Genomic DNA, 22,317 nt, shown 5'->3' on the forward strand with positions numbered 1-22,317 from the left:
TCTAAGCGTCTCCAATTTGTCCTTTCACTCGCCAGACATTAAGTCAGAACCTCTTCTGTGTAACTAGGTTTAGGCTTTCCCTCTGAAACCATTCTGTGCTGTTTGTTCTCTTTCCTGCCTCTCTGGAATCTTTCTTTTTCTCCATCTCTTTGCTCACTCAACCGTGCTATGGGAGGGTTGTTTTGTGCCTCACGGGAGCTTCCCATAGCACAGCACTGCCTGGAGTTCAGCATTTCATGGACGAAACTCCACTCGGCCTGAGTGGGATGTGGCTTCCTCCCCACTAGTCTCGGTTTTCCATTTCTAAACTCTGTTGAAAGTTGGAGGGCGGGGTGGGGAGAATCTTTCCTTAACAAGTTGCTGTGACTATTTGAGCTACCTTTCCAGTTTCTCTCAAAAGCTCTCAAGAGGTTATAAGGTTCTCCTTGAGGTGTCTCCGGGTGATCAGGCTCTTCCAACCTCATTCCTTGACTGAGTTGTACGTGCGCCGGATTCCCCTGAGGTGCACCGCTGCGTCTCAACACAGGAATTCTTACTCTTCTCCCTCCCAAGAGCTCTCTCCGTTCTGCGCGCCGCCCAAGTCACATTTATTCATCTAATCCTTCTTTGTAGCAGGATCTCGCCTCTCCACTATGATTTTTGTCTTTGCTTTGGTTGCTTTCCTTGCGTTGGTCTCCGTTAGTGTGGATCTGTAACTTCTGGATCACACTTGGACAAGGATACAGTGCACATCTTGAATACCAAAGTGATAGAAAGGGGTCCTGTGTATGTTTCCGTAGTGTAGTGGTTATCACGCTCGCCTCACACGCGAGAGGTCCCCGGTTCGAAACCGGGCGGAAACAGCACTCCCTACTTCTTTGTAGTTTTCAGATTTTTCAACAGAGCAAGCACCCATCTGAAAGGATGGGCACTCACTGTGCGGTGTCCCGCTCTGGGCCCCAGATTAGTCACAGAATACTCAAACACCTTTTCAAGCACAGACAAAGAAATCCATTCTTTGCAAGGCAAAGAAACAAGGCGGCTGAATCTGAAACAGGCAGAAACCGCAGCAAATAGCAAGTGCCAATTTTAATCTTAAAATGGATTCTGTTTTCTAATCTGTTAGTCTGTTATCAATGATTTCTGATAATTCTTGCGCCTTGAGTTTTTTTCCCCTATCCTTTGATTTACAGTTTGTCCTTTATTATTTGTTTCCTGTGTCTATTTGGATGTGGCTCATCTCATCAGAGTGAAATTTGTCCTGTAATGTTTTCTGTAGAGTTGAATTGGTAGACAGAAATTATTTATTTTTTTATGTGTGTGTGGAATGTTGTTCTTTCCTTGTTGGTTGTGACTGACAGTTTTGCTGGGTATAGTAGTCTGGGCTGGCATTTGTAGTCTCTCTAGCATTACATATCATCTGTCCAGGCCCAACTGGCTTTGACAGTGTCCACAGAGAAATCAGGTGATATTCTAAGGAGCATGCCTTTATTTTAAACATTGTTTCTTTATTCAACATATTTAAAGTTTTGAATAAATTATGAGTCTGGGGGATTTCTTTTCTGGTCCTGACTATTGGGTATACTGTGACCTACTTCTACTTGGACAGGCACCTCTTTCTTTAGATCTGAAAATTTTTTTCTATGATTTTGTTTAAAAAAAAAAAAAACTTTGTCAGCCTTTGATCAGATGTCCTGGATTTTTTTAACTAGATGTTTTTAGTATTAACATTTTCTTTGACTAAGCAATTTATTCTACCTTGTTTTAAAATTCTCTCTTGATTCTCTCGTAAACTGTTGATACGGCTTACCTTTTTTAATTTCCAGTTTTAGTTCAGTTTGGATTTTCTTTAGTGATTCTATTTCTACTTTCTTGTCTTAAAATGTTGTTCTTATCTCGTTGTCTTAGGGTTTCTATTGCTGTAAAGAGACACCATGGCCATGACAACTCTTATAAAGGAAAGTAGTTAGAGGTGGGTTGCAGTTCAGAGGTTTTGTTCATTATCAGGATGAGGGGAAGCATGGGAACACTCAGGCAGACGTGGTGCTGGAGGAGCTGAGAGTTCTACTTTTGGATCAGCAAGCAGCAGCAAGAAAAAAGTGTGGGGATTCAGCCTGGCTTGTGCTTCTGACACCTCAAAGCCCACCTTCAGTGACACATTTCCTCCAATAAGGCCACACCTACTCCAACAAGGACACACGTCCTACTCCTTTCAAATAATGCCACTCCTTATGAGCTTTTAGGGGTCGCTTCCATTCAAACTACCACATTCATTCAATTGTGTTTTTACACTTTACAGTTAGGCATTTTTCTTATCTTTTTAAAGGTGAATGTCCTTAAATTCATTCATAATTACTCTTTCAAAGTTCTTGTATTATGCTCTTTTGCATATATTGTATTTCTCAAGGTCTATTGCAATAGGGTTACTGGCTTCTCAGGAAGGCTTATTGTCTTGCCTGTTCATCTGGTAGAGAACTTAAAATACTTGAGGTGTTTCTTGGTGTAGATATGTGTTCCTGTCCTTATTGGGTGGGTATTCTGTTCTTTGGTTACTGTCACTCACTCTGGTTCTTTGGCAAGTGTGGTGGCTGTGGGGTTCCTGGTAGAGAGGGCTCCTATAGCTTGCTGGGTGACACAAAGGAATGGAGATGGGCTCTGAGGAAAGAATCGGAGGGGCAGTGGGAAGAGCTAGTGGACCCGGCTTGACCCGGTCCCCACTGGGTGGCGGCGGGGTGGGAGGAGGGGCTATGGCATGCAGGATGCTACAGGACTAAGGGTAGGTCTGGAGAGATCAGAATGGAGGGCAGGAAGGATAGTGAAATAGCCCAGCTTTGTCCCAACTCAGTGTGACTTCTGGAGGTTCATGGTAGAAAGCATTTCTGATCGATAACTGACACAAAGGAATGGAGTGAGCTTTGAGGAAGGCTCAGAGGGGGCTGTGGGAAAGAGCTAAGGGGATCCTAGAGCCCCACCAAGCGGCCAAGTCCCCAGGGATGAAGGTGGGGTAAGGAGGACAGGCTCCTGGGTTTCAGCTCAGTATGGTCACTGGGAATCCCTGGTAAAAAGGGTTTCTGTGTGTCATTGGCTGACACAAAGGAAGGCAAAGCTGAGTGGATCCACAGGAAAGTCTAGTGGTTCTTACGTGTATGGGTATTTACATGCAGTGTCCAGTAGAGGCCAGAAGAGGGCAATAGATGCCGTAGTACTGAAGCTGAACTGGTTTACGAGCTCCCCTGTGGTGCTAGAATTCAAAGTCAGGGCCTCTGAAAGAGCAGCTGGTGCTCTAGCTTAACGGTTTCTTTAGAAATTGAAAACAGAGCCACAGAGCCTTCCCTCCACTGGGCACGTGGCCACAGTAATGGAATTAAGGTGTTCTGAGACATTTGCTTGGTTACCATAACGGATCACTGTCTTCTGAGACACTCTCTCCTTCACATTCACTGAAGCATAACGCATTCACTGAAGGATAATTCCCAGAAGGATTAGTCCCAGTCTCTTCAGAATTCCTCCATCTACATCGCGCATACATTGATCTGTGCATTTAAACAATGCTTCTAAGCATTTACAAAAGTCTGAACCTTTTCTGTGAGACCATCTTAGAGCCCCCTCTTCCCCTTAAACTGAGCTGCTCTGCCCGCCATTCTGGAATGTTCCCCATACTCGTTCATCTTTTACACATTCCACCGCCATGGTAGGAGGTTTTTCTTCGCCTCACTGGCAGGGAGCTACCCTGCACCACTGCCGCCAGCATGGTGAGGACAAAAACCCCATTCGGCTTGAGTGGAACCTACCCCCTCCCTACTAGTCTCAATTTTCCATTTCTAAGCGCGGTGACAGATTGAGCATCTTCCCTTAACATGATGCTGTGACTATTTGAGGCACCTGCGGAGCGTCGCTCAAAAGCTCTTTGGCATCTACAGCGTTCTCCTCGAGGTGTCTCCAGTTGATCAGGCCCTTCCATCCTCCTTCTTTCTCTGTGTTTGACACGTTACAGATTTCCCTGAGAGGCACTGATGAGTCTCCACTCCTACAACAAGCTTCTCCGCTGAGCTCTTTTACTCGCGCCGTGGAAGACACAACTTTCAATCCTTCCCTGTACAGGATGTCGCCTCTCCACTGTGGCTTTTTAATCTTTGGTTTGGTTGCATTGCAATTCTCACTGTAAAGGCGTCCAGATAACATTGTAGCAAATTTATGGTGTCTTGGATGGTAAAGTGATAGAATGGCAGCTGTGGGGGGTTTCCGTAGTGTAGTGGTTATCACGCTCGCCTCACACGCGAGAGGTCCCCGGTTCGAAACCGGGCGGAAACAACATTACTTTTCTTCTCACTTCCTCTTGTGGTTTCAGATTCTCAGCTCACTCCTTACCCTTTTGGGGAGGTGAAACAATCTCAACTCCACGGTTTCAGCCTTCACTATCATGCTTTCCTGCACCCTAGTTATACCAGGTACCTCTCTGATGACCAGTGGACACTCTTAGCATAAAAGAAAGTACAAAAGAAAAAAACATCTTCTTGTGTGGTGGGGGATTAGCTCAAATGGTAGAGCGCTCGCTTAGCATGCGAGAGGTAGTGGGATCGATGCCCACATCCTCCATTTCTTTTCACAGCACGTCCCCAGTCTGACAATCTGCCTTTCCAATTTTGGAAATTGCAGGCTTTAAACAGCCTTATGCTCTTGCTCCCTTCGGCACACACTCACTTGCCAGTCTCTCAGACACATAGCATGTACTCCTTAGTCTGTGCGTTTCACAAAAGTTTGTGAGTGTCTATATGTGTTCTTTCACTCTATAGACACTGGCTCAGAACCTCTTCTGTGCCACCAGGTTTAGGACTTCTTCCTTAATTCTCCATATCGTGCTGCCCTGTGAGCACTTCAGTGCTTCTCTGCAATCTTCCTTTTCTTCCTCCACCTTTTGCTCACAGGTACCGCGTGAGTGGAGTGCTGCACCTCGAAGGCAGGGGGCGTCCCACACACCTCTACTACCACCATTATCATCAATGTGGACAAACCTCCACTTGGCCAGAGGGCTGTGGCCCCTCCCCACTCGTCTAAGTTTCTCATTTCTAAGCTCTGAGAAAAACTGAGAATCGCTTTGCTAAGACCATTTGAGCCATTTGCCTGGGTTCCCTCAAAAGCTCTCTGGCATCTACAACATTCTCCTGCAGGTGTCTCCAACTGTCTCAGCTCTTCCATTCCCCTTTCTTCCCTGAGTTTTGCACAGGTGCCACTCCCCTGCAATAACCCCTTTTGTCTTTACCTTCAGAAGGCAGTGTGGAATGTCTGCCCTGCCTCCTGCCAGAGGCTTTGACTGAGAATGCTCCCTGCTGACGTTCCTAGTGTGAAAAACAACCATTAAACCCACAAAGGACACCTCCACCAGGGCAGCTGGAAAAACCTGAGTGGAAACCCTTGGTTCCATGGCGCCTGAATAGACAATCTGACCCGGGACATCCTCTGTGAACTATCCAGATCCTGGACAGATTTTTCTTCTGTTCCGGAATTTGAAATAAGATTATCGACAGTTGGTTTTGTTGTTGTTGTTGATGATGATGATGATGATGATGATGATGATGATGATGATGATGTTTGTTTGTTTGTTTTGTTTTGTTTTTTTCTGAAAGAATGAAGCAGCAGGCATGCTTTGCTAGCCATCAGGAACAAGGGACCAAGGACAGTGACCATTAGGGTACAGCTAGCTATTTACTTTCTATAATGTGAAGGGGAAGCTCACTAAAAGGATCCCTGTAAATGCCACAACACAGACCTCTGCTGGGCTCCCTGGGAATGCTGGGAGGGACAAAGCCCAGGTTCACAAAACTGTCAGGAAAGATCTTGGCTGCAAGATGCTTTGGACCTCACTAAGCAGTTGGACATTGATGACGGGCTTGAAGTTCTGAACCCAACATTCCTCAGTTCAGTGTCTCTAGAATAACAGCAGGCAGAGACGAAGGGTCAGCCAGAGGTCAGGACTGCGTTTTTCTGGGAGCATTACCTAGCCTTCTAATCTACACAGCTTTGCAGGAAGTCAGCTGGTGAAGTCAGTGTGATTGGAGAGGAGGCGGGAACGTGACAAGAAGACCCAGGTACTCACTGCTGTTGCCCACGGCTTTCAGTTTCCAGATTGATTCTTTCTGGTTTTCTACGAAGTGTGCTTCCAGAACGCTAACCCACAAAATAAAAACGCAGCTAGATGGAATAGGGCAATAAAAAGGAAACACATTAAAAATAGTATGCCTTACTTACACAGTTATACAGAGTAGATAGATCTATACCGCCACATTCACTTCATCTTTTAGTTTGAAGGCAAAGCACAGTAGCTAAAAGTATTTACGTGGCCCGTACGGGGATCGAACCCGCGACCTTGGCGTTATTAGCACCACGCTCTAACCAACTGAGCTAACCGGCCATACATGAGAAGGGTCTTGCTACGGACTCTACAGATATTTAATGATAAATTTGCTATATGAGAGAGGGTTTTGTTTTTTGGAATTTTAAGATTTTTTTTTAAGATGTAAAAGATTTACAAATTTCTTATTCTAAATATAAAGTTTTTGTGAGCAGAAAGAAAATTCTGTACCACAGCAACAAATGTCACCTTGTGCTCACTCATTGCTCAACTCGGTCTGCAGGACCCACAGAGACTGCAAGCCGTCATCTGACCAACACGGAGTTCTGCAGACTACTTCTCCCTCTTATCCACAAGTGACTATTTGAAGTCTTCCCAATTTTAAACAATTTCAGAACACATTCGCAAAAAAAAAAAAAAAAAAAAAAAAAAAAAAAAAAAAAAAAAAAAAAAAAATTAGAAAACGCAGTGGATGCCAGGCCTCCCCCAGATCGCGTCCCTCTACTGAGCTGCTAGCGCATCTCCCTAAGTCTTGTAGAGGCGAGGATTCTGGACCAGCGGCTCCAGAGAGACCCGATGTTCCTGCCCAGACCGGATGCGATGTTCCGGGCCGGCGGGACGTGGTCTCTCCCGACCCTATCGCGGTGGAGTAGCTGCGTGTCGAGAAGGGTGCGGGACCAGCGCGCCCTAGTCCGTCGCAGGAACAAGACCTCTCGGAGCATACACGCTTGTCCTGGGTCGCAGTAATGCCAAGCTCTGCTCAGCTTGAACTAGGATTTACCATCATCACTAGATCTGTAGCTAGCTGTTCCAGAAGTTTTGGGGACGCCAGCGCTTCGTGATGTTTTTATTTGCCTTAGCGGGAACCGGAAGAGGCGACAGGAATACCCTCCCGCGTCGCTTGGTCTTTCTTTAATGAAGTCGCGAAGCAGTTGAGAGCTTTAGATTCTGAAATGAATTTTCGGGTCACCCAGAAAATACTTATCCGATGACAACGAATATCTGTGACTCCGAAGTCGCCTTCAATCTCTGAGTGTGTAACTGAGGAGGCCAACGCAGCGCATCAGCCTCCACCTCCCAGTCTTTGTTCTTCGGGGACCTTTTGCTGAAAAGATACCGTTGGTCCTGTTCTCTAGGAACTCTCAGAGCTCCAGTCCCCTAACTGGTGGCTGTACTGTGGCAACAACCACAAAAGTAGACACGAACAAAGGAGGATTTTAAAAAGCGCGACGTGTGAGGCGTGAGGCACAGCTCTGAGAAATGTCCCAAGCCACTGCACCACTCTAAACTCAAACTGCTTTTACCGCCAGACTGTCAGGACTCTTGGGGACAAGCTCTCCGACTGCCAGTCCAAGTGCTCTGCTGGGTCTTCATTTCAACAACGCCCTGTCCCCGCTATTGATCCAGTAATTCTCCAAGGTTAGAAAACCTGGGCGTGCGCAAGGGAAGTTGTTTCAGGAAATCCTTGTTCCACAAGCCCCTTAAATTTGAGTATCGAACTCGATTATCAAAACTACTGAGCCTCAGCCGAAGTGTAGCTCTTGGACAAAGCGAGCTTAATCACTACATTTTAGCGCGATAGCTAATTTCTTCGAGAGAAGGAGAGTTTGATCCCCGGAATTAAAACTAAAACAAAAAAATTTTAAAGACCAAGTATGCTAAGCTGTCCTTGTAATCCTTACTCTTGAGACGCACAGACTGGAGCTATTCAGAAAGTCACAGGACAAAGATATACTACTATTCCAAACCAAAAACAAAAATAACAAACCCAAACCACCAATTGGAAGGTTTAGTAGGGACCAGTTATCCTCTTAAATGTGCACACATGTATACAATATAATAGAAATACATTTATATCGTTTTATCTTGGGTTTAAAATTATGTGTGTGTTTATCCACATGAACCATTCCACTAATCTTAGACAACGCTCCTCCCTGAAAAAGGTTACAAACCTAGCACTGTCCTAAGCCTGAACTCTTAGAAGAAAGTAAGGTTTATTCTTGACGCTGTTTTGTGGAACTCTAAAGAAGTCCGACACACTAGGTCAGACTGAAAGCCACCACAGGTGAAAGGGAGTGACTCCATTATTCCTTAAATGCCTCTGAGTAGATGTAAACTGTTTTTTGTTGTACAACAAATTTAGTTCTGCTTTGGGTTTATAGCAGGCTAAAAAGAGACTGTATGGCCCGTACGGGGATCGAACCCGCGACCTTGGCGTTATTAGCACCACGCTCTAACCAACTGAGCTAACCGGCCAACTGGAAGAGATCTTCCTATCTACCCCTATAGATGTGTAACATACTTGTCAGTTGATAAATTTTCTTGAATTTCTTTACTTCGATTTTCAAGATTTTCTTGAAGCGAAAAAAATCACGAACCTCGTGTTGCTCTAACTAGAACGTCTCTATGAGCATAAAGAAAATTCTGTAAGAAAGCAACAAACATCTCGTTACAATGATTCCTGACCAGTTTGTGGAACCCAGAGTTGGTTACAGCACAACCTACTTGCTCAGTAATCACACAGACGGCAAGCCGCTCTCTAGCCACGACGGAGTTCGTCTGCCGCACAGTTCTCCTAGTTGCCCCTAAGTGACAATTTGATTTTTACTGAATTTTATCCAATTTTACCGAATTTCGGAATCCATTCACCAAAAACATTTGAATAACGCAGTGGGGTTATCCGTGCTCATTCCGTCCTCCTTCAATGAAGTAGTGAAGGAATGAAGAACTTGAGACTCTGAAATGAGTATTTTCAGGTCACCCAGGAAATACCTCGGGCACTTACTGTCTGAGCATATCCAGAGCCTCGGCGACAAAAGGGACAAACCCAAGGTGACTCACACGGGGTCGGACGGAGCCAGCGCTGACCACTCCAGGACCCGATGCCCGTTTTCCCTTTATCTACCAGGGCATAGTGATCCAGCTTGAAGTCTCCTCATCCTGTCGTCTAAGACAGAAGACCCTCGTCGTTAAGACAAAGAGCTTTGGTGACAACGAATATCTGTGACTCCGAAGTCGCTCGCAACCTCCAAGACTGTAACTGAGGAGGCCAACGCAGTGCATCGGCCTCCACCTCCCCAGACGTTTGTTCTTCGTTGAAAAGACGCTGTTCTTCCGTTCTTTGGTAAAAAAAAAAACACCGTTGGTCTCCAGGGACCTTCAGAGCTCCAGTTCCCTAACTGGTGACCTTGCTGTGACAACAATCACAAAAATAGACACGAACAAAGGAGGATTCGAAAAAAGCACGCCGCGTGAAGCGTGAGGCACAGTTCCTAGAAACGTCACAAGCCACTGCACCACTCTAAACTTAAAGCTGCTTTTTACCACCAGGCTGTCTCCGACGGCTGGTCCACAAGCTCTGCTGGGTCATTTCACCAAGGCCCTGTCAGGAATATTGATTTAGTAACTGTCCAGGGTTAGAAAACCCGTGAGCGCGCAGCTTACAAAACCTTCTCTGAGGTTAACCCAGGAAATTCTCGTAACTACAATCCCTTTGAATTGCGTCTCCGACTCGATTATCAAAACTACTGAGCCTCTGCCGAGTGTGCACAGAAGACTTCCGCACAGCGAGCTTGATTACATTTCAGCAGAATAGTTAATTTCTTTGGGAGATACGGGGAAATGGACATTTCATTCACTGACCTAGAATGAGAGGAAAGAGATCCTGCTCTTTATGTCTTTCCCTCTCCAGCTATGTCATAGGGAATTCACCAGAGAAGACTTCTCGGAAATGGATTTCAGCCAACAGAAAGCCGTCATTAGGCGGCAGGGACTACAATGAGTTTCAGGATCCAAGTGTAGCACCGAACCTTTCACATGGTGAGCTTTTAAGCACAAAAACCGTGTCCTTGGTTGACATACTTCAGTTCACAAAACCAGCCAGAAGCAGAACTACAGAGGCTCAAAAGCAACATTTTAGAGATCTTCCCAGAAGTATGGACTTTGATTGATTAGGTCTTTGTTTTTGTTTTAGCAGATGGTGCTGTCTACAGTTGAGATTGTGGCCTGAATGGTACTTTCATCATGGAGTCTGTTGTGCTACAGTCTGGGGGCCTGCTGAGGTCTGGAGCCCTGTTAGAGCCCTAGGCTTCCAATGGGCATTGTTCTCTGGTAAGTATCTTCAAGTGCCCTGGGGCGTATTCGCTGGTTAAAAAAGAAAACAAACGTCACACATACATACGTACGTATGTACATACATACATACATACATACATACATATATACATTTTATATTAAAATATAAATAAAAGCTGGGGGAGAGGAGGTGCATGCTGTTAATCCTGGCACTTGGTAGGAAGAGGCAAGCAAATTTCTGAGTTTGGGATCAGCCATGTCTAGAGAGGGAACTCCAGGACAGCCAGGGCTACAAAAAGAAACCCTGTCTCAAAAAAAAAAAAAAAAAAAAAAAAAACAACAACAAAAAAAAACAAATAAACAAACAAAAATTTAAAAATCTGTTTATATATACATATCAAGACCAGGGAACTACATTCCCTTCTTAAGTCTCCCATTGGGTATTTTGGTTTTGGTTTGGTGACAGTATTTCTTTGGCCTGTAACATGCTGAGTAGTCTAGACTAGTCCAGAAAGCTCCAAGCACCCTCCTGTCTCTGCCGCTCTAGAGTAAGGACTACAAACACAGCCACCACACCAGATTTTTTAAATTTTTTTTCTTTTGTTTTTATTTTGAAGCTCAAACTTGGATTTATAGAATGACTTGCACCTTCCTAAGTGAGAGTGTGTCTGATGAGCAGAGTTACAAGTCTGGCTCTCTGACCCACCCTCTTCTCAGATGATATCCTGCTCATCCTCCTTCTGGATACCTGGCCCACACTCAGGTAATCTGAAAGAATACTTTCCCTAAGCTCCCTGAGCAGAGCTTGTGGATATGAATAAGGCAAAAGGTTGTCACAGGCACACTTCATCAATGACACCCCTTGACTCAATTCCCAAGCCATTTCCCACCTTATATTCACAGGTTGAAGTCTGGCTTCCTGACAAAATACTTACTTTTTACTGAGTCCCTAAAGAATTCTAAACCTGAGTATGTAAATGTCATTTAGGTAATTACTCTTTTGAACACACACACACACATAGACACAAATTTTGTTTGCTTTTTTTGATATATATTTTGTATATCTATATGTACATGAGCAATATAATTTAATATGTGTGTAAATTATTTTGCTCATTTAAATTTTTATAGATGCTCTGTGTATTTGAGTTCACGTGAGTGCAAATGCCTAAGAAGATAAGAAGATATTGGGTTGCCCTGACTAGGTGCTGGGAACCAAACTCTGTTCCTTTGCAAGTATATACTCTTAACCACCTCTACAATGTAATTCAATTATAACATCATTCCCTGTTTAAAGAAACTGGGTGAGATTCTGGATTAATCACCAGACATGTGACTTAGCTCACTTATCTGGAGCACAGCCAGCGTGGTACAGAGGGTCTTGGATTCCTAAGGGCTGGCTGTCTTCAGGTCCCTGCCCTGCCCCTGCTCTTACCATCTGTGTCTTTCCCCATTCCATCTCATGCAATTGACTCAACTCCTCTCAAGTGTGGGATGTGACTCATAAAAGAAGACACACTCTATTACTTCCATGAGTCCATACAATCATTCTTTCCCATTCTTAGCAGACAGCCTCATAACCCAAAGTCCTCAAGCCTCACTCCCCAGGTACTTCCAGTTTTATGGAAGGCACTTGCTAATGTCTGTTCCCATCAGTCACTCAGAGGACAATGCTCTTCTACTCTTTCATAGTGACATTTCTTTCTTAGATAAGGGTTTTTCAGACCCCTGTCTCTGTCCACTCTTTTTATGAAACTGCACTCTTCTTAAAGATTTCTAAATTACCTGGCTCCAATTTCTTTCTTCTGCAAATCTTTTTTTATTTGTTTGTTTTATTTTATTTTGTTTTGATTGAGTCAGGTCTCTCTCAGTCTTGGCTGTCCTGGAGCTCACTATGTAGAGTAGACTGGCCTTGTCATGCCACAGATCTTAAACAAAATCCCCATCCTGTTGCCAGCTATGCTCAGAGAACATAACCATGCTTCGGTATTAAACCCGAGTCCTGCTTGGGTGAGAAACAGACGTGGAACCTCTCTGAGCTCTACACCTCCTCTACTCCTTTGGCACTTGAATACTGAGATAGACTGCAAGGAGGATGAAGCAGAGTATAAGGCTCAGTAAACACAAGAGAAGCGGAGGCAGGGTAGGGTGAAGAGATAAGTGCCTCTAGATCAGACAGCGTGGAGCTGCTGGTTTTCTTTGCTCTGGGTGGCCTTTCAGATCTATGCTAATAAAGGAACAGAAATTTCTAGAGAAAGAAGACTATAAAGTGTTGCCTGCAGGAACACATGAAACTTGTAGTGAGATATGTTGCAGGGGCAGGTGAGCAGGAAAGGAGTGAGAGGGGAAAATGATGAAGATACGTTGTACGCCTGTATGCTGCCTGGTTTGTGTCAATTTAACACAAGCTAGAGTCCTTGGAGAAGAAGGAGCCTCAGGTGAGAAATTTCTACATAAGATCTGATGTAGGCAAGCCTCTACGGGCATTTTCTTAATTAGTGATCAATAGGGGAGACCCCAGCCCACAGAGTGTGTTGGGGGAGGGAGGTCACCACTGTGCAGATGGTTTTGGGTTCTTTAAGAAAGCAGGCTGAGCAAACCATGGGAAGCAAGCTAGTAAGCAACGCTTCCCCATGGCCTCTGCATCAGCTCCTACCTTCAGGTTTCTGCCCTACTTGAGTTCCTGTCCTGACTTCCTTTGGTGATGAACAGTGCTGTGGAAGCATAAGTCAAACTAACGCTTTCTTCCAAAGTTGCTTTGGTCATGGTGTTTTATCACAGCAATGATAACCCTACCTAGAACAACATGTATGAAATTCTCAAAGAAAAAAAAAATGAAAGCTGAGTCCTTAGTCCTGCTTTGAACTCAGAAATCCACCTGCTTCTGCCTCCCAAGTGCTGGGATTAAAAGCTTGCATCTCCACTGCCCAGTGTTGTCTTTGTTAATAATCACTGTGTGATTAGTTCTACGGAGCCTTGGTTTTATCAGTAAGATAGAAATAATGATATATAGGCTTATGAAAAATAGATTGAGAGAAATAATGTCAATAAAATCCTTAATAGGTTTGGTGGTCATAGAGATGGAAAAAAAGAAACAAAACAAACAAAAAACACAATATCAACATAATGTGCTAATATCAATATAATGTGCTAATATCAATATAATGTGCTAATATCAATATAATGTGCTAATATCAATATAATGTGCTAATATCAATATAATGTGCTAATATCAATTGTGGCATTTTGAGGAAAATTTTCAAAGAACATGATTGGATCTGAAAATTTGCATCAGCTGCCCTGCATACCTCTTCCAGGACTGGTGTGAGCTGTTTATATTTTTAAGTATTCTGTGATAGGCACTGTTCCAACAGGGTAGGGTTGACTCAGAGAGAAAAAAAAGATAGACAACAATGAAGTAACAAAGTAAGATCACAAGAAGTAGCAGAGACTAGATACTCTTGTTAAGACCTACATCTTGTTTTTGAGACTTGTGAGGCTCTTCAAAAGTACCTGTGTTGACTATCTTGGAAATATCCCGCCTCCAAACAAAACAAACACCTCAAAATGCAAGAGTTCCCAGTTGCAGTCAAGAGGCAGTACTAGGACAGAAGATAGTGAATACTTCCTGTAAAGTACCTGTGAGATAAAGGAAGAAACGGGACTTTGTAGCCTTCTTAGCGCAGTAGGCAGCGCGTCAGTCTCATAATCTGAAGGTCCTGAGTTCGAACCTCAGAGAAGGCAGTTTTTGCTAACAGGTCAACACATTCCTGAAATTAGCTTCACAACTTTAGGACTCTTACTGACCGAAAACTACCTTCCCAAATATTTATCTATTTTTTTCTCTCTCTCTCTCTCTCTCTCTCTCTCTCTCTCTCTCTCTCTCTCTCTCTCTCCCTCCCTCCCTCCCTCCCTCCCTCTCTCCCTCCCCCCTCCCTCCCTCCCTCCCTCCCTTCCTTCCTTCTTTTTTTGGTTTTTCGAGACAGGGTTTCTCTGTGTAGCTCTGGCTGTCCTGGAACTCACTTTGTAGACCAGCCCAAATATCTTTCTATGCTCATCTTTATTTGAGCTCAGAGCCATAGAGGACAGAGGCGTTTTGGAGGTTAGTGAATTGAATTGTCCCCTAATGGAACCACAGACCTGCTAGTGCTGCAGAGAAGCAAGATACGAATGCTTTGAAGGGCGGCGAGAATAGGGAAAATTCAGACTGCGAGGACATTGGCTTGAGGGTCAGGTGGAGCTATCTGGGGGTGAGTGGGGGGGGGGGACTGCAAAGCTTCTGAGTTCCTAAGGAGGACATGACACCCAAGGAACCTGTAGGAGTGGTCCAAAAGAGATCTGACCCCGAGAAGCAGTCTTCAAGTAAGAGTTAGTTGCACTCCTTGCATTGCACTTCTATCTATTTCAATTGTAGCCTCGGAATTCCTCAAACTTCAGAGAAAAACAAAATGACTAGCCATGCTTCCACAACGACATCAGGGTAATCTGCTATGAAAAAACCGCTGATGGTCAAAAATGATAAAGGATAAAAAAAAAAAAAAAACACCTATGCCTTGAGGGACCGGAGCGCGGCGGGGGAGCGGGGAGGAGGAGGGGCGTGGCAGCAACCAGGTGTGGTGCTGCTGAGCTAATATTCCTCCTGCCCTTCGTCCACCCTCAGGAAAACAGTGTTTCTCTAAAAGTAGCTCCAACGAGCAGACAAAACAGGTGTTCTGTTAAATCTCTAACCTATAATTATAATTCCTGTCTTCCAGATGTCTCTGCTTTGAGGCCTGTTAGATTTTCTTATAATGCAGTCATCTGACCTGAAATTGGACACTTTTCAGGCTGCATTGTAATAAATATTACTTGACCTTCTTGGAATTTCTTGCAAAACAGAGTTTTCAAATTCTAACAACACATCAGTCTAGGAAGAAGGAAAATGAGAAAAACAAAATTTCCTCTTTTACACATTGTACAAGCCCCTTCCAAAGATCCTTCTGTCTGAAGTTTTGGAACCTGTGAGGAATTGCCATGCATGACTTTATAGGTATGTTAAGGTCACAGAATCAGGAAGAGAGTTTAATTTAGCTTTGGGTTCCACAGGGCTAAGAGGCCAAGATGGTGGGAGGCTGGAAGGCAAGCCTCTGCCATGGCTGCAAGAACAAGAAGCTGAGGAATCCCAACCGCAAGCAGCAAGCAGAGAATCTGCAAGCAGGGTGGGTCACTAAGTCTCAAAGCTGACCCTCTGAGAAGGACCACCTCTGCAAACAGCTCTGCCAACTGGAAACCAAGTCTTCAAAGTACCAGAGACTAAGGTGGGACATTCCTCACTCAAATCACCACAGAGACATTGCCTGGATTTACCCAGGCCAGCCCATATATAATCAAATGAGTCAGTAAGAATGAAGACCCTCTCCCTGATATTATCCAAAGTAATTCGCTGGCAGGTGATTTAGAGAGATGTGAGAAGGAACCAATCTTTCATTGCTGGATTTGAAGATGGTGGAAGAGGGCTATACCTAAGGAAGAGATGAAACTTGAAAGCTGGGAAGAGAAGGAGTCTCCTGATGGAACATGTACAGACAACACTCAGTTATAACTGAGACACTTAGGCAGAGTCTTGATCTATAGAACTGTGGGATGATAAAACCATCAACATCATTATAGTCATCACATTGTTTAACTCAGCATCTTTGAAGACATACATGCTAGCAACAATAATCCATTCTCTTTGGAGTATACAGAAGAGATCAGTTGTGTCTGTTTTGAGAATTGCTACTCCTCTCTTGTAAGGAAATGTTAGGACACAACTTCTTTCACAGGCATGGCTTCACACCAAGAGTCTGTTACAACCTTACTAGATGAGTAAATGTGCTCTCATTGTACCCAAGAGAATGAACATAATTGTTCACCTGACACTGTCCAGCTGGAGCTGCAGCTGAATGATGAGTTTCTATTCAGTTGTTTTCCAAACACAAGAGCCACCAACTGTCTTATACAAAGTGGCTCCCTGCTTTTCTCTTTGTTTTTTGTTCTTTCCATCCACTTCTTAAAGTTTCTAAGATTTTGAGGGCTTATTTTGTCTCAGATGAACAAAGCAGGGTTGACTGTGTGGCTGGAAATTTGAATTATTTTTTATTAGTTGAAAGGTAGTGTTCTTCAGCTGTAGGAGAGGAAGGACTCCAGTTACAATGAATTTTTTTTTAAAATCAATACAGTAATAGCTCTCTACAAAAGTCTGAATTGCTCTATGAGAAACTTTTGCAGTAAGACTAGGAGACTCTATGTTCCTGTCTCTTGACAGAAAATCCTTGAAAACAAGCAGAAGGTATGGAAAAAAAAAAAAAAAAAAAGCTGACTTTGCCTGTAGATAGTGTCAGGTGACCTGACAATTTTTATGAGAGACTCTGAAGGAGGAATTAGATGAAGCAGGGATGGTACTTGAAAAACTAATGGTGAAAACTTCTCAGATTTGACAATACTCATGAATATTCACATCCAAGAATTTCAACAAATTTCAAATAGGATTGCCTTAAAGAGCTACAAAGACTTACTACAATCAAACCCCAGATGGCAAGTACACAGAGAGAAATTTAAAAGCAGCAAAAGAGAAGCAATTACTTTTTTAGAAAAACAATGAGAAATTTCAATGAGATTAATAGCTAATTTCTCCTCAGAAATAATAAAGCAAGAAGCCAGAGAGAGGACTTATTTAAAAGTCTTAAAGGAGGGAAAATGTCAACCAAGAATAAATTCATCAAATGGATCAGTGAGATGGCTTAGCAAGACACTTGCTGTTAACGGTAACAACCTGAGTTTGATCCCTAGGACCTAGGTAGAAGGAGTTTAAAAAAAAAAACAAAAAAACACTTCTACAAATTGTCTTCTGATTTCCATATATGCAATGTGGCATGCTTGTGTACACACACACACACACACACCATGTTAAAACCATTTAAAAAGAAGATATTTAGTAAAGCTTTCAGAGGAGCTTGGAGCTCACGGGGTACCAAGTGGTTGGGCCTCATATCCTTTCCTATTGTACTGGGGATCAGGGAGGTGTATGAGGGCTGAGATTAGTTAGTATGAAACCCACATGGAAGAGATGAAAGGGAAAAGAGGACCCAGCTGAGTGAAGCAGAACCATTATAAGGGTTTTTCATATTTATTTATTTATTTATTCATTCATTCATCTGTATTTTGTTTATTGTTTTGTTGTTGTTGTTGTTGTTGTTGTTGTTGTTTCAAGATGAGTTTTCTCCGAGTAACCCTGATGTCCTGGAACTCCTTCTGTAGACCAAACTGGCCTGAAACTGAGGATATCTGCATGCCTCTGATAAGCATGCTCTGCTATGCCTCCCAAATGCTGGGATTAAAGGCCGGTGCCACTACACCAAGTTAGAGATTTTGCTTTTTTTTTTTTTTTTTTTTTTTTGTCTTCCATACATGGTAATTTATAATTTTATTGATTAGTTTAAACCCATAGAATAAGATTCTGGCCGGGCAGTGGTGGCGCATGCCTTTAATCTTGGGAGGCAGAGGCAGGCAGATTTCTGAGTTCGAGGGCAGCCTGGTCTACAGAGTGAGTTCCAGGACAGCCAGGGACGACTTTGTTTTGTTTTTTGTTTTTGTTTTGCTTTGTTTTTGCAAGACAGGGTTTCTCTGTGTAGCCGTGGCTGTCCTGGAACTCACTCTGTAGACCAGGCTGGCCTTGAACTCAGAAATCCGCCTGCCTCTGCCTCCCAAGTGCTGGGATTAAAGGCATCCTAGGATATATAGGTAGCACAAATTTGTTTTGAAGTTTAAAAAAATAGGACATAAATTTGGGTGTTTGTTTTAGGAAACATATTTTTTAAGGTAGTGTGGTGGTTTGAATGAGTACTGTTTCCCCTGGGCTCCAATATTCCACTTGGTCTTCAGTTGGTGTCACAGGAGGGAAGATTAGGAGGCTCAGTCTTACTGCAGGAAGAACATGAAGTAGGTCACTAGGAGTGGGCTTTCAGGTTAAAAAGTGTCATATACTGCCAGTGTGCTCTGTGCCAGTGTGTCATATACTGCTTCATGCTCACAGTTCAAGATGTGAGCTTTAAGTGTTCTGTTCTTCCTACCATGCCTGAGCTTGTCTCCATGTCTTCTCTATGTCATCATAGACTCTTATCCTTCTTGAATTGTAAGCCAAAATCAATCCTCTCTTCCTTAAATTGTCTTTGGCTATAGTCAACAACAGCAACAGAAAAGTAATTAATGTAGAAGTTGGTATCAGAGCATTGGCTGTTGCTGTGCAGAACCTGATGTGGTGGTGGTGGTTTTAAAGAATGTGGAAGACTTTAGTACTGTGGAGTAGAAAAGCACCTGAGGGATGTGAGTTCTGAGCTTTCTGGTGCTGCTTTCAATGCACATTGTCTACTGCCATGCTATGTCAGCCATTATGGAGTCAAATAATAAGCCAAGTGTAATTCGAATGAGAAGGCCTCCCATGGGCTCATATATTTGAATTCTTAGACACCAGGGAATGAAACTGTCTGAGAATTAGGAGGTGTGGCATTGGAGTAGGTATGGCCTTACTGGGGGAAGTGTGTCACTAGGGGTAGCATTTGAGGTTTCAAAAGCCCAATGCCTCCCCCTCCCTGCCCCCCCCCGCCCGTCTCTCTCTACTTGTGGATCGGAATGTAAGTTCTCAGCTTGTTCTCCAGCACCATGTGTTCCACCATGCTCTCTGCCATGATAATGTACTAATGATGCTTGCAACCTGTAAGCAAGCTCCCAATTAAATGTGTTCCTTTATAAGAATTGCCTTGGTCATGATGTCTCTTCACAGCACTAGAACACAAGACACTAAGCTAAACCCTTTCTTCGATAAATTGCCTTAGTCATGCTGCTTTATCATAGCAACAGAAAAACCCATATCACAAAATGGGTTTTGTAGATGCTGTGAGTTCATATGTGCAGTTATCCTAATGTATCCAAAAGACAGTAATTCTTTGTTGTCATTCTCTTGCTCTGGGGGGGTGGGGGTTGTTTTGCTTGTTCTTCTATTTTTTTTTTTTTAATACTCTTTTCTGCCCATTTCACAGTGATCTGTGAACCATGGGAGTGGAGTTATTCTCTTTAGGGCTGAGCATTCTGAAGTCTCTTATTTTCTGTACCTGTGCTTATTATACCATAAGAAGTATCTCAGGGCTGTGGGTCTTAGGTAGAGCAAGAGCTTGAGTTCGCCTCTCAGCATTCAACAACACAGTACAACACTAATATTGCTGATTCCTCTATGTATTTACTGTTCACACTCACCCTGAAAAAAAATTCTACAGTATTTTTAAAAGTGTTTTTGCTTACTATGAATATTTATAATAGAAATAAGGTATTGTTTCCTTTGAGATTTAAAAAAAAATGCAATTGGAACTGGAGACTCAAAAATTAAGAGTGCTTGTTGCTCTTGCAGAGGACTCTAGTTTGATTTCCAACACCTACATCAGGTAGCTCATGTTCACCTGTAACTCCAGGAGATCTGACGGCTTCTTCTAGAATCTAGAGATCTTGCACTCACACATGCACATATCACCACATAGACATGCACACACATAGATACATAATTAGAAATTAAAGAACTTTTTAAAAAAATGAAAGATAAACTTAATTTATAAAAACTCATTTTTAAAAAAGACTGGGCATGGAGGTGTACTTTGGAGGCAGAGGCAAGTGGATCTCTGTGAGTTCAAGACCAGTCTGGTCTACAAAGCAAATTCCAGGACAGTCAGTGTTGTTATGGTTACAGAGACATTTCTTTTTCTTTGTATTTTGGAAAAGAGCAGTAACCAATCAATACTTATGCTCAGTCAGTCAATATTGTGTATTTTCCTATAATGCATACAATATGCTTTTATATAATACTTGCAAGTATTTTTACTTTGGGCACCTTTTATTTTTTATTTTTATTTATTTATTTATTTTTACCATTTAAGAAATTATAACTTCATCTTGATATTAATTATACAGATTTCTACCAATAGGTTATGGCTATGCAATAAGTCCTAGCTAATCCTCCCTGTTCCAACAAAACCACTACTTTTCCCTAGAAAGACAGACCATTATTAACCACATTAGTCCCCAAGCCCAGGGAATAGGGGCGCTGACTCTTCTTTAACTTCTTCAAGCTGATTACGGGCGTTGAGATATTAGAAGAGGGGTGGGAGGAAGAGTAAATTGATAAGCCTCTGATGCTGTGTCTTCACTGCATCCAGATGGAATTCCAGGACATCGAAGGTTTGGGCAGGTCTGCTCAGTATGCTTGATGAGTAGATACACCAAGGTTGTGTATTCTGCAATATACAATTCTCAGAACAAGTTTTAGTATCAAGAAAAAAAAATTTTTTTCCTAGAGGGCTGACATTTTTTTAAAGATGTTGGTTCTAACAACTTTTCTTTTTTTTTCCCCTTTTTAAAATTGGTTGTAATATTTACATTTCAAATTTAACCCCTTATCCCATTCCCCACCACCACCCAGGGACCCCTTATCCCATCCCCCCTCCTTGTGCTTCTATGAGGGTGTGATTTTTTCCAGTTTCTATGATGCTGTTTCCATTAACATAAATTGCCTCTAAAATTTCTAAATCCTTCCCTTTGTGTTATTAAATCTCCTATTTTTTTTCTTTCTTTTCTTTTTTTCTCTTTTCTTCTCATCTCTCTCTCTGTTTTTAAAAATTGGGTATTTTATTTACCTTTCAGATTTTATCCCCTTACCCCACTTCCTCCCACCACCCAGAAACCTCCTATCCCATCCCCCCTCCTTATGCTTCTATGAGGCAATGCCCGCACCTACCCCCCCCACTACTCCCTCCCCACCCTCACATCCCCCCCCCACTCTGTGTTCGTTTTTTATGGGACCAAGAAACTCCTCTCCCACCTATGCCCCACAAGGCCATCCTCCCCTACATATACTGCTGGAGTCATGGGTCCCTCCCTATGTGTTTTTGGGTGCCTTTTAAATGTTGACTCATTTATTCTCCATATCATACCTACTTCATGATATATTATTTCTATTTTTTCTTGTGCTAATTTAGTGACTTTGAAGCCTAGCTCTAAATTGCATGGTACTGAATTCTTAAGCTCCAGTTCGGACATCTTACATCAGTTATGTACAAGTCCTTAAGTACTTCAAAGGTATATATTTTTTAGAATTTTTCACACATACACAAAAACTAATGGCTAACCAAAGGTCATAAAGACTACTCTATCCACCAGAATTTATGAAGGATGTGGTTTCTGTGTGCAAGCTGATAATTAATGACAAGATGGAGAGTAACCTTTACAATAAACAGAGAACAATTTTAGTTGCTTGGAGATCGGCTTATGACTTAGTGGCTACACCACTGACCTTGCTGGTTTGCTTGTGGTGACTACAGATGCAAAACATCACAGATTTAAGAATTGAACTGAAATCAGAATGACTTCGAAAGAAGGCAATGAAATTTCATATAAGCAATGGAAAGTACATAAACTTTGCTGACTCTCTGGCTACTGAGACTAGCATTAAGGAATTTTGTGAGAGAAAACGAAGGGGAGAATAAATCCCTTTTAGAATTATTGATTTTCTGGCATTGGTGGCACATGCCTTTAATCCCAGCACTAGGGAGGCAGAGGCAGGTGGATATTTGAGTTCGAGGCCAGCCTGGTCTACAGAGTGAGTTCCAGGACAGCCAGGGCTATACAGAATTACTGATTTTATAAATACATAAATTTTATAAATACTTTAGCACTGTAATGTTCCTTAGTATCCCAGCACTCAGATCTCAACTCACTAGTATACATTCCAACCTCTGTACACATAGATTGACAGCTGCTTTCTCTGTTATCCCACATAGAAGGGCTGCATTTCATTTATGTTTGGGTTGTTGGTTAGTTGCTAGTGTTCATTATTAATAGTTTATTTCTAAAAA

The 22,317-nt window shown here is 42.8% G+C and overlaps 6 non-coding genes across 6 annotated transcripts; 4 read left to right on the plus strand and 2 right to left on the minus strand.

Moving 5' to 3' along the window:
* The first annotated feature begins 769 nt into the window (after positions 1–769).
* Positions 770–842, plus strand: Trnav-cac (transfer RNA valine (anticodon CAC)). Its single transcript has one exon. It is a non-coding gene; the product is annotated as a tRNA-Val (tRNA).
* A 3,375-nt stretch (positions 843–4,217) lies between these two features.
* On the plus strand, positions 4,218–4,290 carry Trnav-cac (transfer RNA valine (anticodon CAC)). The gene has a single exon. It is a non-coding gene; the product is annotated as a tRNA-Val (tRNA).
* A 212-nt stretch (positions 4,291–4,502) lies between these two features.
* On the plus strand, positions 4,503–4,575 carry Trnaa-agc (transfer RNA alanine (anticodon AGC)). The gene has a single exon. It is a non-coding gene; the product is annotated as a tRNA-Ala (tRNA).
* A 1,739-nt stretch (positions 4,576–6,314) lies between these two features.
* Positions 6,315–6,388, minus strand: Trnai-aau (transfer RNA isoleucine (anticodon AAU)). The gene has a single exon. It is a non-coding gene; the product is annotated as a tRNA-Ile (tRNA).
* A 2,122-nt stretch (positions 6,389–8,510) lies between these two features.
* On the minus strand, positions 8,511–8,584 carry Trnai-aau (transfer RNA isoleucine (anticodon AAU)). Its single transcript has one exon. It is a non-coding gene; the product is annotated as a tRNA-Ile (tRNA).
* Positions 8,585–14,073: 5,489 nt separating this feature from the next.
* On the plus strand, positions 14,074–14,146 carry Trnam-cau (transfer RNA methionine (anticodon CAU)). Its single transcript has one exon. It is a non-coding gene; the product is annotated as a tRNA-Met (tRNA).
* Positions 14,147–22,317: the final 8,171 nt, after the last annotated feature.

The sequence above is a fragment of the Arvicanthis niloticus genome, unplaced genomic scaffold (assembly GCF_011762505.2).
Source record: "Arvicanthis niloticus isolate mArvNil1 unplaced genomic scaffold, mArvNil1.pat.X pat_scaffold_890_arrow_ctg1, whole genome shotgun sequence".
Classification (NCBI taxonomy): Eukaryota; Metazoa; Chordata; class Mammalia; order Rodentia; family Muridae; genus Arvicanthis; species Arvicanthis niloticus.